The 17,942-nt window shown below is 38.4% G+C and overlaps 1 long non-coding RNA gene across 3 annotated transcripts in view; it reads right to left on the minus strand.

The window, feature by feature from the left end:
- The window catches only part of LOC140505700 (uncharacterized), a 254,517-nt gene extending 237,246 nt beyond the window's left edge, over window positions 1-17,271 (minus strand). For 2 of the 3 annotated variants that reach the window (XR_011967624.1, XR_011967623.1), the window contains exon 1: window positions 17,194-17,271. This is a non-coding gene — a long non-coding RNA (uncharacterized lncRNA). The remainder of the gene's footprint in view (window positions 1-17,193) is intronic. The other variant, XR_011967626.1, reaches the window with a different exon arrangement.
- Window positions 17,272-17,942: the final 671 nt, after the last annotated feature.

Below are 17,942 nucleotides of genomic sequence, written 5' to 3' on the forward strand. Positions count from 1 at the left end.
ATGCAAAGTAAAGAAAATGGAATCTAGAGATGAAGAGAGAGACAAAGGAAGAGATGAGAGAGATAGACTGACACAAAGAGAAAGACAGAGAGACTACAACAATTTAAATAAAGACAACTCTACCTCTCAGGATTGTTGTGAAAAATGAGATAATATTTGTAAAGTACTTTGCAAACCTGGAAGCACTATATAAATGCTCCTTATTAGAAGGAAACAGAATTCAGGTCAAATACAATGAACAAGGTTGGTTCCAATTCAATAGAGTTAAAGCATACATCCTTCCTTTCCAACAACAGATAGAAAATTATAAAATAGAATGTGGTACCGTAGTAGTCATTCAATTAGGAAGTTTAGTTTAATTCTTTTCTATGAGAAGGGACTATTTTTTTCTAGGGAAATGACTGATGTATAAAATCAAAATGTATCAATGAAAAAAGAAAAAAGTCATGAGATCAAGCAATTAAGAGTTCATTGGTAAACATTGAAAATACAGTTTCAATAGAGCACTAAGGGTCAGAAGCCACAATGCAGGAGGTTCAAGAATGAATGAGGTATGGGAAAAGCAGAAGCAAGTATAGAGAGTTCTTTCTAGGAGTTTGACAGTTAAGAGGAATGAGATAGAACAATGTCTTGAGGGGATGAGTCTCAAGGTCAAGAGAAAGCTTTCAAAGAATACAGGAGAGCTGAATTTATTTGTAGGCAATCAAGAAAAAGACAAAATATCAGAAAATAAAAAGGGCAACCCTTCATGTAATTGAGAGAAATTATTATTAAATGATTAATTATTGGGGAGATGCAGGGTTTTTTCCCTTTCTATATTGGCATTCTAATACTAGGTTGACCCAGCATCTGAAGGACATTGCTGATAATGAGATTAGATTAATTTTGTCCTTAATCTTGTTCAGACCCCTCCCAAATGGGGAAGCCAGTTGTGTTCTTCTCAGGCTTGGTGGGTAGATCCTTTGTCTAAATTGTCCGAAGCTAGGGGTGGCTAGAGAGCAGGAGTGATCAAAATCACAGCCACCCAGCCTTTCATTAGAATGGGTCTACCTCTCATTGTAATATTTATTATTCTCATTAATTGTTACCAGTCACAGTTGATTGACACCCTTAGGAGCACCCACTCTTCCAAGAGCATATAAGTGGGTTCCATGAGGGGTCTTTGACATTAGAGAGTACCACTGACCTCTTTTATTAATTATCCTCTAGCATAATTAATAAATGATTAATTACCCAGAAACTATTTCTCTCTTTTTATATGTCCCAGGGTATTGGAAGGTTTAGAATCAAAGACACAAGCAGAGTGGCTTACCTTGGCAAGGAGAGGGACTAACTCATCCTCTGTCCCTGGAGCTTGAGAAAAGATGAATGAAGACAGGTTTTGAGGCATAGAGGACAAGAAAGGAAGTACCTAATTGTAGATGATTCCAATCTTCTAAGTAAAGTATGAAATACAGTCACCTGCTGTGAGAGAAAAATAGAGGGCAGAGTTGGGGGGTTGAGGAGATAATAAAAGTTTGGAACAGCTGCTATACAGAGTGTGGTGGGAGTAACTCAAAGATACTTAAAAGAATTGTTATGTAGCCATGAGGGTTCAGTTAAAGTTAGAAAAAACTGAATGTATGGTGGGGTCACTCAATAGTTTTATGTCTTCTACAGCATTCAACAGCTCAGTAACTGGAGCAGAGGGAATGGGAGTGACCCAGGGCTGAGGATTAATAGAGTGTGGACAGGGGAAGAACAAAGAAGCAAGACCTTCAAGAGTAGAGGACAGTTGTGTGGTCAACTCTTGGGTCCAGATTTGGAAAGGAGGAATGTGAAGCCAGAACAGTGGTGATAGAGTAGAAAAACAGTGAGAGATCTGAGGAACCAGAGGTCATCATGAGGATAAAGAAAAAGTTCAAGAAACTATAAGAGAAGTAGAAGGAAGGTGAGCAGAGAGAATCAATGCAAAACCTTGGGATTGAAATAGTTTAGGGGTAATGGTAAGATGTAGGGAGCGATTTTTTCCCACTTTTTGTCATGGATACCTTTGGCTCCCTTATCAGAATAATGCTTTTAAACACACCAGAAATACAGGATTACAAATGAAACCAATTATATTGAAGTAATCAAAATATTTTTAAACAAGTTAATAGAACCTAGATTAAAGAACTGCAGGTTTAAGGCATAACCATCTCTGTGAAAATTTGTTAGACTAATGGTAGAGCAAGTATGATAGTAAAGCTAGAGCATAAAGTGGTTATGATGAATAGTGTCATTAAGTATCAGGATAAGTGTTGTGGCCAGTGAGAAAAACTGTAAATCAGGTGCTGAATTCAGTGAGGAAGAAGGAAGTGTAGATGTAGGATCATAGATGCCAATCTGAACTTCTAGTCCAAATTCCTCATTTGAAGTATAAGGAATTTGAGGCCCAGAGATGCTAAGTAACTTGCTCAAGGACATACAATTGATGAGCCCCAGAGGAAGTATTTGAATTCAAGGACTCTGACTCCAGAGTCAGGACTCTTTTCGCTATATCACACTGCCTCCTAGCACATGAGATTGTTTGTGTAAAGTGCTCCAAGAATCTTAAAGCAGTAATAAAGTCAGTTGTTATTTACCTATTTTACACTTACAGGTTCATACACTACCAATCAGAAGGGATCTTGACTGCATGGCAAGTTGAGGTTGATTCATCCACATTCCTATCATTGCCTAACCTCTGTGCTTCAACCTCACCCTATCCAAGGGAAAGATGAGGAAATATATATTGTTACAATATTTCCATCATCCCCAAAATAAGATATATTCTCATTCCCAAAGCAGAAAATGACAAGCTGTCCTGTTACATAGCTCCAAAGAAAAAGGGTATTTCTAGGATCTCTAAGTCTATAACAATGGAACATAAGTACTAGCAGGTTTCACTATGCTAGACAGAATGAGAATGATATTGAAATTAGAGAGTGCTTCCCAAGGATCAGTCTAACTGACCATGGCGAGTCTCACTGCCAGTAGGCTGGCTACTTGGTAATGTTTTGGCATGGTAATCCAAAAAACAAAATAAAATGCCAAGATGGCCCTAGTCATGTGTAACCCCATTTCCTCTTTTGTAGCAATAGTGGCATGGTGCCAAGAATAAAGAAGATCCTAGGAATCAGTTTTTAGACGATCTTATGAATACTTAGCCATTGGTGCTCTAAATGTGATACTCTTGTCTAGTCACCAGCAAGGGCAAACACTAACTACAAATGCATGGAGAAACTGAAACATATTGACAGCATTATGTGTATTCATCCTTCACTGCCAAAGAAGACCATGCCATCAGAGAAATGGTGATATGACTTGCACTTGGCTTTGTTTTCAGTGAGGGAGGGCTGTGCAGGTCACCAGCCTCACTTCTCCTCCAGAGCCATGTGAATCCAGGAACCAGATATTCATCACGATGACTGCAGATGACCCAGGATGAGGCAATTGGGGTTAAGTGACTTGCCCAAGGTCACACAGCTAGTGAGTGTCAAGTGTCTGAGGTGAGATTTGACCTCAGGTCCTCCTGACTCCTGCACTGGTGCTCTATCCACTGCACCACCTAGCTGCCACTGACAGTATTATAAATAAATCCAGAAGCAAATATTACAGTTAAATGGTTGAGTGGATCATAGATTCTTAGAGAGATAAATAAAAGAATTCACAGAGTTTGCTTTATTTTTTTTTTACCCAAAAGCAACAAGAAACATCATTTCATGGAATAGTTAGTCATCTCGTATTCCAGATGTAGAAAAAAATCTACAAAGAGCTCAGGAAGACACTTCAAATCAAATCAGTACATTTTTTCTGTTTGGTCATTTCAATACAAAGAAGAGAATAGGCGAGGAAGGTGAGAATTATACCGCAAAGCAAGCATTAGTCAGTAAGGAGGCAGGTCAAACAGCTTAAGACTACAGTAAAACCTCATGCCTATGAATCATGAATCCTTTATTCAAGAAAAGAATCAAAAGGCACTGGACATAGTGAACACTGAATAACATTACAACAACAAAAGAGAACTTGATGATATTTGAATAGATAGGAAATGACACACTGCTGACATGGGAGTCATTCCTGAATTCGCTGTCCAAAGAGTCAGAGCATGAACTTGTCAAAGCAAAAATAAAAACTGATCCCGAGCTAAAATAAAACAAAATGAATGAATGAAAAATAACGTGCTTAGTGCTTATTGCATGCAAAGTACTGTGCTAAGAACTAGGAAAACAGATATAAAAGCAAAAGAATACCTACTCTCACGGAGCTAACAGGGGAGAGAATACGTTATATCAGAGGTTTCAGCCACAAGTCAGACAGAAAAATGAGAGAAAGATATGGCCTGCAAATTAAAACAATAACAACTTGATCTATTTTTTAAAAGTCACTGATACTGAAAAATGGGAAGAAAGAACATTCACAATGATTAGTCTCATATTTAAGTTTAACACATAAGTCAATTGCAACTTGAAACCAAAAGAAACTTGCCAGCAGACCCTTGACTCATCTGCCAAGTGAAGAGATGTCATGAAAAGACCACACTGGTTTAGAACATAAAGACTTATGAAGAAGGACATTGTGAACAGTATCGTTATATAAAAAAGATAGAAGCCATGGAAGGAAAAGATAGACTAAAAAAAGCTTGGTAAGAGACCCAGTTAAGCAAGGTCATCCCAAAGATATTTAAATATGGGACTGGAAGAACAACCAATGGACTAAAGATGAAAAACAGTGCTTTAGCAAATACTTTCCACTATCAAGGACAGTAAGGCCAACACATCTGGATTCTGACAGTACTGAACAGTACTGTTCCAGATGTGTTTACAAGATAGACAGAAGCAGCAAAAGAAGACGCATGTGGCAAAGGCAGCTGGTTGGACCAAAGTGTCCCCAGGGGACATGCTAGAGGTAACATCATTCTGACACCCCTGAGTGGTTAATTCTTAAGCTATCTGAAGAAAGGGATGATGCAAAAGTTGTGGGAAACAAATCTTAGACCATACTATTACTCAAAAAATAAAAAAAACCAAGATAACATCTAAAACTATTGATATATATGCATGATTTCCTATTTACAAATCATGAAAATAATCCACATGCACACTGAGGGCATCCTAGAAGAAGATGGTAAATAAGAATAGGTAGGTTCTTGCAAGAGATGTTCCACAGTATACCACACCTTTATCATTACACAAGAAACTGAAAGAAGTAGAGGATACAAGATCCTGTTATAATTTCTTTTTTTAACAGTAAAAGATATATTTGATTTCAAGAACAAAAATGTCACCTTAAAAGCTGTCCTCAAACAAGGTGTTTCCAAAGCGTACATGAAAATTATACGAGATTCCTTGATCTGATGAGCTTATTTAAGCTAAAGTGTTAGACTTTTGATAGATTATCTCTTCCTAATTATAGAACACAGATTTAGAGTTGGAAAGGATATAAGAGGTCATATAATCCAAATCATTTTGAAGATAAGATTCAGAGAAAGGAAAAAGACTTGCCCAAGGTTGAAAAAGCAGTAAGTAGTAGAGCCCAAACCCATGTCCTTTGCTACTCAAATCCCACTACTATTTCTGCTACATCACTCGATGGTATTTATATTTTTTAGGGAAAAATGAATGTTAAGTACACACACACACACACACACACACACACACACACACACACGCATACAAAATGGTGAAAAGTGCTGAGAAAGATCATTTAGACAAGGAGGTTTTTCTTTTATGCAAAATCACAGAATTTTAAAAAGTTTTCTAAATTAACCTGTATCCCCAGCACCTAGCACATAGTAGCTATTTAACAAATATTGTTCAGTGATTGATTCTGCTTGAAAACTCTCAATAATGAGGAACTCTAAACATCGCACACCTCTCATTCTTAGAAAAATTGGGACACTAACTCATTGTTGGTGGAATTGTGAACTGATCCAACCATTTTGGAGAGCAGTCTGGAATTATGCCCAAAGAGGTATTAAACTGCCTATACCCTTTGACCCAACAATGCCACTACTCAGTCTGTTTCCAAAAATAATTAGGGAAAAAGGAAAAGAACCTAAATGTTGTAAAAATATTTATAGCAGCTATCTTTGTGGTGGCAAAGAAGGAAATTACAGGAGTTCCCATCAATTGGGGAATAGCTGAACAAGTTGTGGTATATGATTGTTATGGAATACTACTGGGCTCTAAGAAGTGATGAGCTCAATAATCTTTGAAAGACATGGAAAGATTTGTACCAAATAATGAAGAGGGAAATGAGCAGAATTAAGAGAACATTCCACGCAGCAACAGCAATATTATTTTAAGAATAACTTCAAGAGAATAAGTCACTTTGACTACCATAAATATCCAAAATAACTATAAAGGACATATGAAGAAAGATGCTGTCTGCATCCAGAGAAAGAACTGATATAATAGAAGCATGTATAAAATAATTTTACATCTATGTCTATATATATTTGTGTCTAATGATAGCCATCTCTTGGGCAGAATTTGGGGAGAGGAAAAAAAAGGAAAAACAAGGCATTTACATAAGAACTTTGTTGAATGTTTAAAAGGAATAGTAAGTTGTGCACAATAGATTTGCAATTCCATGTGCAATCATCTTTTTTATTGTAGAATGTTATGGAAATTCTTATTTTATTCCATAAAATAAAAATAAAATAAAATTTAAAAGAATTTGTTTTCTTACCACAAAACCAAATCTACTTCCTTCACATGCTACTCTGTAATCCCAGTTCTAACCTCTGGGCCAAGCAGAATCAGTTTAATCCCTCTTTGCGCATTATAGCTCTTAACATTATTCTTCTAAGACTGAAGCCAGCTAGCCCCAGGAGTGACCACACATCTGTTTGGGGTTAGCCTGAGGAGTGTATATGTGTATGTGTGTGTGTCTGTTTGTGTGTATGTGCGTGTGCATGCATGCGTGTGTCTGCCAGAGTTCTTGAGTGTGAATATCATATGTGCTACGTGAATTAAATGCCTTTATGCTTCCTGCCTTCCCACCGACTGTGCTATACATCATCACAACCTTTACCTAAGAAAAGAAAAATTAAAGAGTCACAGTACTTCATGCTATTGTCTTTTTGGTTATGCAAAGATGAATCATGAATTCAGTATATATTTTTACCCTTGCCCTTCGTTCAGCCAAGCAACCTACTTCAAAAGCATTATCATTCTCACCAAAATTCAGATTCTTTGCCAAATGAAAACGATTCCCTCTTACAGGAGAAAAAATTGGATTATTAACAATAGAAATCTGCAAATATGTTGAAGTCATGAATGCATTTCCCTACGCTATCCGTGCCTCTCACTTAGGGAGGCAGTACTCACACTTTAAGTTTTCACTAAAGGGGATGCATCGCATATCATCTACTAAATTTACATCAGATACAATATAAAGTATCTACAACAGAGTGTCTAAGTATGGAAGTCAGTATTTTAATATAATTGCCCATTTATATTAAAAGCCTCTTATGAAAATCTTTCCCCCACTTGAAGTATTCCCCTTTTCCCCCAAGAAGAATAATAGTCATAATTACACAGTAGTAACACATGACAGATAATGTTCCAATTTTAGAAAATTAGCTCTTTCTTAGACTTGCCACAAAATTCTTTTTTTTCTTGGTCCGACTCTAGTATCAGTGTCATATAGAATAAGGGTATTATTTGACTTTCAAGGGTAAAGAACTAGCAAGCAGAGAACTCACTAAGGTAAAATTGTTATGTGAGCTCACATGTGCTACTTCCACAAAAAATCAAGATAACTAAATATTGTTTTTGTTCATTCCCAGGCATTTATTTTTAAGTTCCTTTTTAATCTCTTTTGAATTTTTTTTAAATGTGCTTATACTATGTTCATCCTTCATTTGCTAAGCCGGGACTTGTATGTAGCAGACTATAAACTTAAGACATAATTTACTTTGGGATCCAGCCAAAGTAGATTATTGTACCCAACCAATTTAAAACCAGCTCGAAAACTCAGTGTTCATTTCTTCGACTCAATCATATCCAAAGGGTATAGTATAATGGAGAAAGCACTAGGTGAGGATTAGAAGATGGTTCTGGAGACAATTTTATTGGTTTATCATATAACTTGGGATGAGTCACATCACTCTCTGGGTCTTAGTTTGTTCATCTGTGAAATGAGGGTGTTGGACCTAAGATTATTACATACATAATTACATTACATATTATTATGTTACATTACAATACATACATTATTACATATTACATCTCCATATGCAAAGTAATAATAGCAGTATTGACGACGACTGGTATTTAAGGTTTATGAAGTCTTTCACATTGTCTCATTGAAACCACAAGACAATCCACTATGATGGATACAATAGTTATGATTATTACCACTTTATAGATGAGGAAACTGAGGACAAAGAGATGAAATAACATGGCCAGATTCACATAACTAGTATGTTTGGGAAATGCAATTAGAACCCTGGTCTTGTCTGACTCTAAATACAGTATCCTCTCCTCTAAACCATAGTACTTCACATGCCATTAGAGTCTTTACGAACCAATGGAAACTCCAATTGTGTGTAGCCTCCACAAAAAGAAGCAATGTAATTGCCAGAGTATCTTGGTAGAACCAGTAATATACCTGAGATTAAGAACTATGCCCCCCTCCTCTTTCTCTTTTTTCTCTCATCCCCATAGCTTCTATAACCCAAATTTTCTAAGGTTCATGCATTTCACCTACGGTATATCATCTGTACCAAATAATTTAGTACTTTACAATACATTCTCAAGAAACAATTTGAGTGGTGAACTGATAGCTGTCATTGAAGTCAAGAAGACCTGGGCTCAAGTCCTTCATCTAACAAGATCATCATTTGATCCTGTCAGTTAGCCAATGAACATTTATTAAATATTTGTTATGTGCCAAGCACTGTGTTAAGTGCTGGGAATACACAAAGAATCAAAAGACTGTGCCTGCCCTCATGGAGCTCACAATCTAATGGGGGGAAAATTCAAGCAATATCTGAATGCAGATTACAGATTCAGAGTCCAGTGTACTAACCTTTACACCATGGGACTTATTCTGGGTAAATCATTTTGCTTTTCAATGCTCTAGGAAATTTTCTAACACTAAAAATTGCAGACAAAGTTCTGATCTTTATTAGTAAGGAGAATCTGCTCATCTGGAACTTCCTTTTGCCAATGAAATCAGAAGTCTGATTGCAATTTCTAATGTATTCTTATCCTGTCCTCTGGTTTCTTATCTCCACAAGATTATAACTCCTCTACGGTTGGGCTGGTCTTTTGTATTATCTCACTGACTTAACACATAGTAGAGATTCTATAAGAACTTGTTAACTATTCCAGGAATGTCATTACAGTCATATCTGAGAAAAGAGGTAGCAAAAAATACTTTTTTTCAGTTTATCTGACATCTGCTAATTCTTGAATTTTTTTCTGTATGCCCAGCACTTAACATTGTGTCTGGCACATAGTAGGTACTTAATACATTTCAATGATTGATTAATAAATTATGTAGAGTTCTGGATACTTTGAATCATAGAATCGCATGGAAAGGACCACAGCGTGATCCTATCATTTTATAATGAAGAAGCAGAGGTCCAGAAAAGTGAAGAAATTTGTCCTAAGACGAAGAGCTAGCAAGAAGCAACAAGATGACTTGGCAAGAATACTGAATTTGGAGTCTGAGGACATAAATTCAAATCCTGACTTGTCCATTTTACAACCCACTGTACTCCTCTCTGGCTCTGTGGCTCTCAGTTTCCTTGACTGTAAAATGATAGGATCAAATGAGACTGCCTCAAACTTCCCTCCATCCCTAAATCTATGGTCCTGGTAACCAAGCTAAGTCAGAACACAGGTCTCTTGTCCAAACCTTCTTTCCATTACCTAACTCTGGGAAGAGCAATTTCTCCAATTTCCATCTCAATCCATCTCTAGTGGTCCTGGAACAGGCAAAAAGAGAAATATTGTAGGCACTGACACTTCCATAGCAATGACAGAATGGAAATCATGGGGGCTCTTCTCAGAGAAGACTTGCAGCATGAAATCTCTTTATATGATTGACCAATCTCTAGAGAACACAGCCACACAGAGCTGAGGAAGAAGGGAAGAGTGCATGCTTAACAGCCCAATGCCATGATTAACAGCCCTACTGGATGAAGCAGTTGAGCAAAATAGGTTCCATTTCTAAAATCCAGGAACTCTTTTAAAAAATTATCCACAGGGAATACACTTGCTCAGAAAACCAAGGCACAACAGGGAACCTCTGTTTCATCCAAGATAAACAAGAGCCAGTGGTATGCACAGATCATAAACCATGAATCAACCTGAGCAGAACCTTGAGGCAGCAACATAAATACAGAGCTTGAAGGGATGCTGAAGGCCACTAAGTCCAATCCTTCATTTTACAAATGAAGAAACTGAGGCTAGCTAACTTACAACCAATGACTAATTGAGGCATTTGAATTCAGGTCCACATGATTCCAAGTCCAGAACTCTACTAATTATGATTCCTAGCTGCCTATCAGATGTTCACTGGAAATTGGGCACATAAATATCTGAAAGGGAGTGTATATATATATATATGTATATATATATATATATATACACACACACACGTGTTATATGTATATACACACATATATGTATGTATATGTATGTATTCCTATGTGTGTATGTATATACACATATATGTATGTATATGTGTGTATATATGTGTGTGTGTGTATATATACACATGTATGTATGTATATGTGTGTATATCTATATCTATATATTTGAACTCCAGTGAACATCTGTTAGGCAGCTAGGAAGCATAATTAGTAGAGTTATGGAGTTGGAGTCCACATATATGCATACATGTATAATGTGTGTGTTTATGTATATATGTGTGTATGTATATATATGACATGTATATGTGTGTGTCTGTGTGTGTGTAGAACTCAGGGCCCTTAGCAGAGAACCTCTAGCCATATTTTCTCTAATCTTCTACCTCCAAGTCTTTGCAAAGGCTATTTGCCGATGCCTGGAAATGCATTCTCTCCTCATTTTCACCGCTAAGAATCCCTAACTTCACTCGAGGTCTCACTCATGTGCAAACTCTCATGGAAAGTCTGATCCTCTTAGAGTACTGCCCCATTCTCATCTAACTTGATATACGTTTATCTGCAGGCTCCTTGAGGACAGGGACTGTGTATTTATGTCCAAGACAAAAAACAGTGTTTTATACATTAGAGGAACTGAATAAATCCTTGTTGGATTGGATTGATCTGATTTTGTCCTCCCTATGATTCCCCATTAAAAACAACCTCCTCCTTCCTAGATAGCAACATTTGAGACATAACTGACTTTTGATAGAGAATTATTTTGTCAGGACAAAAAAGAAAAAAAAAACAATCCACATAAGGGAAGAATGTTTAATACTCTACTTATAACATAAATAAGGGGATCCATCAATTCTGCAACTTCCACAGATCCTGGGATTATGAAGATTAAACACACCAAGCTTGCTGTAAACAGACCTCAGCTCCTTCCCTCTCATTATTCACTTAAGCCTGAGCTATGGAATGCCACTAGGACCTAGTTAACAGAGGATTGTCCTCCCTTGAATTTGGATCAACATTAAGAGAGGAAAGAATGCTTAAAGGATTTGATCATGTGCTGCAAGCTTTACTGTGGCACTTGGGCCAATTACTGAAATAAACATATTCATCTTGGTCTAAATGAGTGAGTCAGCGAATTGAAAAGCCATTCAAATGAGGGGGAAATAAAATGCTTCTGCTGGTTTTGTATGTTTGATTATAACATTATCTTACCAGCAGCACCTGTCCTAGCATCTGTTTGTTGTCAGTAAAATAGTCAGATTTGCTCTTAGTATTTTTTTCTGTTCATTTCAACTGCTCCCCAAAGCCATAAAACCAAAAAAAAAAAAAAATCAGCTTAAAAGATAAACTCTGAGGTTCAGAATAAGACAGAAAAGCAAAGATGAGATGGCAGGGGAAAATAGGTACAGAGAAGGAAGGAAACAAAACAGCTAGCTAGCTCAGAGAATAAATAAGGACCTAGGGGGCTTTCAGATTCTAGATCACCAATTCAGATCTGTCCCCCGCTATGAAGTGATTGAAAATTGCCATCATTTGATACCTGCCTGGTGGTCAATCCTGTAATGTGGCTAATTCCTAGGCAGATTTGAGTGGAACTTTCTGTGATACATTAGTTGAGTCGCAGCCCTTCTTCCATTGAACTGAAGTGAAAACTTACCCCACACCCCCCCCCCCAAAAAGAACCCCTCTGGTCTCATTTATCCCCGGTAAAAAAAAAAAATCAAATAAGATCGATCTGATACTGTTATTTCCATTTTATTTCCCTCTGGAAGCTGTTGCTTCTTCAGTTATACTGGTATTATCACTAGAGAATGAGAGCACTCACATAATGAAAGCATGCCTGTCTTTATAAGAATGAATGAAATGTGTTATATTCTTCCTGGATTTTCAAGTTGACCCTCACTTCCCAAAATAAGACAAAATTTAAATAATTTCCCATTTCCATTTGATTTTGGTAATAATAGATATTCTCATGACAGTATCATTGAACTGTGACTACATGATCCAACACACCAAGGGGTCTGGTTTGGGGCTAATCCCTCCTTTACATAGTCTCCTTCCCCTGTCGTAAAAATACAACATTTGATGATTTGTACAGTACTTTTAATTATGTCTTGTGGTCTCAAGGATATTATGATGAATGGTTACCTTCATTCAGCAGCTCTTTATTCAGTACTGGTGGTGCAGTGGATAGAGCACCAGTGTAGGAGTCAGGAGGACCTGAGTTCAAATCTCACCTCAGACACTTGACACTCACAGTGAGCTGTGTAACCTTGGGCAAGTCACTTAACCCCAACTGCCACATCCTGGGTCATCTCCAGTCATACTGATGAATATCTTGTCACTGGATTCAGATGGCTCTGGAGGAGAAGTGAGGCTGGTGACCTGCACAGCCTTCCCTCACTCAAAACAAAGTCAAGTGCAAGTCATATCATTATTTCTCTGATGGCATGGTCTTCTTTGGTAACGAAGGACTAACACACTACCACACATTCTCCCTAAGAATCAGTTTCTTCCAAGGCATCTTCTAGATCATCTACCCTTTCATCAAGGCTCATAGCAAATGCCCCCCAAAAAAATCCCTTTCATAGAATCACTGATTTAGAATTGGAAAGGACTTGAGACCATTTATTCAAATCTCTATAGATGAGTCACTAAATCTCCCTTGTACAAAGTCACATATTTGGCACAATGGTCCTCAAACTGTGTGATTTTAAGACCTCTTTATATTCTTAACAATTATTGAGTGTCCCCCTAAAGAAGTTTTGTTTATATGCTTTTGTTTATATACCTACCCAATTTACTGTACTAGAAATTAAAATGTATTAGTATTATTATGAAAATAGTTGGGAAACATCCGGGATCTTCAGGTCACACTTTGGGAGCAATTACCATAATAGATGGAGGGCCAGACTTGGTATTAGAATGACCTGGGATCAACTGCCACCTTTGACACATAATAATTGTGTGACCATGGTTACAACCTCTTAATTCCCCATAAGACTATTAAGTTACACCCTTACTATTACTATTACCATTACTATTAAGTTACACAATGAAGTTACAGCAATCGCCGTCTCTGGAGGGAGTTTCCACGTCACCATACACTATGAAATCACAGGTCCACACCCCTTCCTCAAAAAAGGATAGTATAAATGTACTTTGTATTTGCTGTTAAAAATAAGACCTGTTTCTTCTCTACAAGAATTCGCTAGAACACAGAGCTATTCTTGGGTTCCTGAGATCAAGAGGCCTGAGCACCCAGGAATCCAACCCATAGCAAGCACTCAGCAGTGATAATAAGAATGTGCAGGTACCAAGCTGTGGATCAAAAAACATCGTGTGTTCTCCTCATGGGCTACTTAATACTTTGGGAATTCCTCTGAAAGGGCAGCCCTAACATTGCCCTAGCCTTTGAAGTACATGAGAAAGAACCCCTATACTTCTAACTGCTATATATCACAACTTAAATAGAAGGGCCTGGCACCATGGGATTCTTCCAGGGTGTCTGACAGACGGGCAACATACTACTGGTCTATCATCTTCAGTCCAAAAGACCTTTTGTTCCATGGCTTCCTGTAGTCTACCTTGCAGCAGAGTTCAAAACAAAAGAAAACAAGAGCCAGCATCTCTGATTTTCCTTCTTTGAACTGTGGATCAATCCATGGGATATTTGCTCCTTCACAAACCCCATGAATAGGCATTGAGTTGAGAGCACCTCATTGCTGCAAACCTCTGAGAGCCCACAGGCTGGGGTGTGGGACTGTAGCAAAGGGAAAACAGCAAATTAATCAGGCAGACTAGTTTCTTGGAGTATTGTTCTCAGGATGCTAAGCAGTAATTAACTTTAGTCTGTCCTAATGAAGTTCTTTGTCAGCCCCACACAAGCTAAACAAGATATTACCTTGGGTTTGGGGCCTGTGTAAATAATCATTGAAAGTCACATTTGGAGTAACGATAGAACAAAGGGTTTTTTAACGAGTGAGCAATGTTTGCCTTTTTTAAAACTTTGCTGTGTCTAGAAAATATCTCTGTGGTGACTGTAAAGGGTTTGCCTTCCCTAAATGCTGGCCTCCCTGAGCCAGGGTGGATCTCATCTGCTGTGCTTCACCTCTCTTCTCAATCAAAGTAATTCTCGCCTCCCCAAATCAGAGGCAAGTGCAGTGGTGGCCCACCTCCCACTCTGATTTTGTGGGTCCTCATACTTTTCCATTGTCTGTTTCAACTCCTTTCTTTCTCACTACAAATATTGATGTAAACGAACATCCTCTCCCCTTGGGGGCTGCTTTGGAGGGATTTGTAATAAAACTGTCAAGGACAGTAGTCTAGTTTAACATATCTCCCCAGTGTCCTGCTGTGCCTGATACGTCTCCAACCTTGAAATTCCAAAGTCAGATTCTTAAGTGACATTTCACAACTGGATACAGCTGCACCCCCCAATGCTAATCTACTGCCAGAAATGTAAGCAACTGCCTCCATATCTGACTCCACAACTGGGTGTGCAGGTACAAGAGCACTAACAGGAAATGCCTGAAATGTCTTAGTCTGTCAGGCACAGATAGCTCTGGCTCATTAGGAGAGTTCTGCTTCCAGATTTTCCATGGCAACCTCCAGAGATACATATCTCACATACGTTAGTAACATGATGACACCATAGTTTGGCTTCTTGAAAGAAGGGCAAGCAGAGGCAAGATCCTCTTATCAAAATAGAGAGGTTGCATGATATGGGGTGTAAGGAAGGGAGGTATTTTTACATGGTTGAAACAATAGTCCTGATAAGAGCAGGAAATATATCCATTTGTGTAAAGCAGCCTGTTGTCACATGAAAAGGAGTGGAGAGGAGAGGAGGGGAGGGGAGGGAAGCCTTAGGCTCAAATCCCATGTCTGACACACACCGACTGTCTGACCTTGGGTAAAATATTTGACCCTCACCAGTCCAAGGCAAATCTCTAAAACAGAGATCTCTAATTGTAAAGGAGATTATCTGAATTAATAGTGGGTGTTCACTCAGGGGGTCCCTTTTACTAAGAAAAGCATATATCCAAGCCAAATACACACACACACACACGTGTGTGTCTAGCTGTGCAGCCCCAAGAAGAAGACAACCCACACCTCCTGTGAGTCCTGCCTTCCTCAAAAACCTTTATGCTAATGCCATTGTTCAAAAGTCTGAGTCAGGTCTGACTCTCTGTGACCCTGTTTAGTGTTTTCTTGGTTTGCCATTTCCTTCTCATCTCCTTTTACAGATGAGGAAACTGAGGAAGAAAGGGTTAGGCAACTTGCCTAGGCATCTGAGGGGAGATTTGAACTCAGGCCCTCCAGACTTCAGACTACCACTGCACTACCTACCTGCACTAAGCCAGTGAGATTTCCCTTAGTAACGTACTAACATTCCATGTAGAATTATTTGATCTGGTGAAATTTTTTACATCTTGTTCAGTTCAGAAAAGAGACATTTTTCCCTCATGATGTATGTGGTTACATGCTCCATTCTATTCATAGGAAAAAAAATGTGCCATCATTTAATAATTTCATGTAATTATTATTAATATTGCATCAGGAGGACAATTGACTTTATCAATAACTTTATCAGCCCTACTTTAATATGACCAAAATATTGTTCTCAATGAGCTACTATAGTAGTGAACTTGTGAACTTGACTCTTTGGGAAACTGCATTACCTAAATTGTAACATGGTGTCATGGCTAGTCTGTCTTCCATCCAAGGAGTCTAGTACCTCAAGACCTCTGTGTAATGATTAGAGCAATCTGAAACAATATAGGAATGAAGTGTAGTCACATTCCTGTCTCTGGTCTAGGACTTGGTCATGTCTTCCAGACCCTATGCTTCCATAAATGTTTTTGTTCTATCATACACAGTAATACCTAGATCATTTCCAATTTCATTTATGGCTCCATTTATTCTGTCTCTGTCTCTGTCTCTGTCTCTGTCTCTCTCTCTCTCTCTCTCTCCCCCCCCCCCCTCATTCTCTCTCTCTCTCTCTCTCTCTCTCTCTCTCTCTCTCTCTCTCTCTCTCTCTCTCTCTCTGCCTCTGTCTCTCTGTCTCTCTCCCTTCAAATTTGTATATACTATAGAACATACCATAATAGACAACTAAATGGTTTAGTGAATAGAGCACTGGGCTTACAATCAGGAAGAACTAAGTTTAAACTCTGTTTTACATATATGTTATGTTATGTCACCCTGGGCAAATCATTTAACCCCTCTTCGTCTCAGTATCCCTATCTGTAAAATAGGAATAATAACACCACTTACCCAGAGGTTTCTTGTGGCCATTAAATGAGATACAACATGTAAAACTCTTTGTAACTTAAAACACTATATGAATGTGGATGATGATGACAATGACAACGACGACGACAACGATGATGGTGACAACAGAAAGCAAGGTACATCTAGTAGATGGTGGGAGGAATATCAACTACTGGTCAGTCCTCCAGGCATTCTCTCCCAAATAGAATCAGCACCAGTGCCCAAACGCTAACCTGCTTACCAAGTCCATCCTCCCTACTCCTTCCCCAAATGCTTGGCGCTGCTTGACTTAGGGTAAAAAAACCCACCAGACTCACCAATTCCACCCAGGACCAAGTAGACCTGACCGGGATCCATTCTCCCTGACCATCTCTTTCTTATTGTGAGTAGTTCACCTCATTAAATTCTGCTTGCTTTATTTCTGTCTGCCACTCTCACGTAATGTGTGTTTTCTCTGGCGGGGCTCCCAACTCTCAGCATCTCCAGCTTTCTTCTTTGAAACAATAGCTACTAACCAGAGCTAGGGCTAGTGACCTTGAGAGCCACCCTGACCTTCCAAGTGAGTAGGGCTAGACTGAGAGCTCTGTGTCCCAACAGTAGGATGTCCTCCCTTTTACCTTACACTAAACTGGGGGGTGGGGGTGGGCCTTGCCCTGAACAACATGTCTCTGGTGCTTTTCCCACTACTCAGTGATATTTAAGGGAAATTATCACCTTTTCTCATATTGTACTTTGGAATCCCAGATCTTCATATCCTTCCTCTTTTTTCTCTATTTCTTCTAACTTTCCTAACTCAGGAACCATATCTAGGACACCGTACACTCATAAGTGAAAAGTATGAATCTATAACTCATAAGAAGATAATGAGAATGGATGAGTCTACTAGTATCTCGTGTATCATTCAATAAACAGGAAGACTATACTAAGTATGTGAGTGATATAGGGGATCAACATCTGACAATTTGTCATGCATGAGATAGTCTTCTGGAGCTGTTCTTTCTAAGGCTAACCTAGTAATTCTCAAGTTATTTGAGGCAGCCAGTTGACACGGGAGAGAGGAGCCTAG

This window comes from Notamacropus eugenii, chromosome 5 (assembly GCF_028372415.1).
Source record: "Notamacropus eugenii isolate mMacEug1 chromosome 5, mMacEug1.pri_v2, whole genome shotgun sequence".
Taxonomy (NCBI): domain Eukaryota; kingdom Metazoa; phylum Chordata; class Mammalia; order Diprotodontia; family Macropodidae; genus Notamacropus; species Notamacropus eugenii.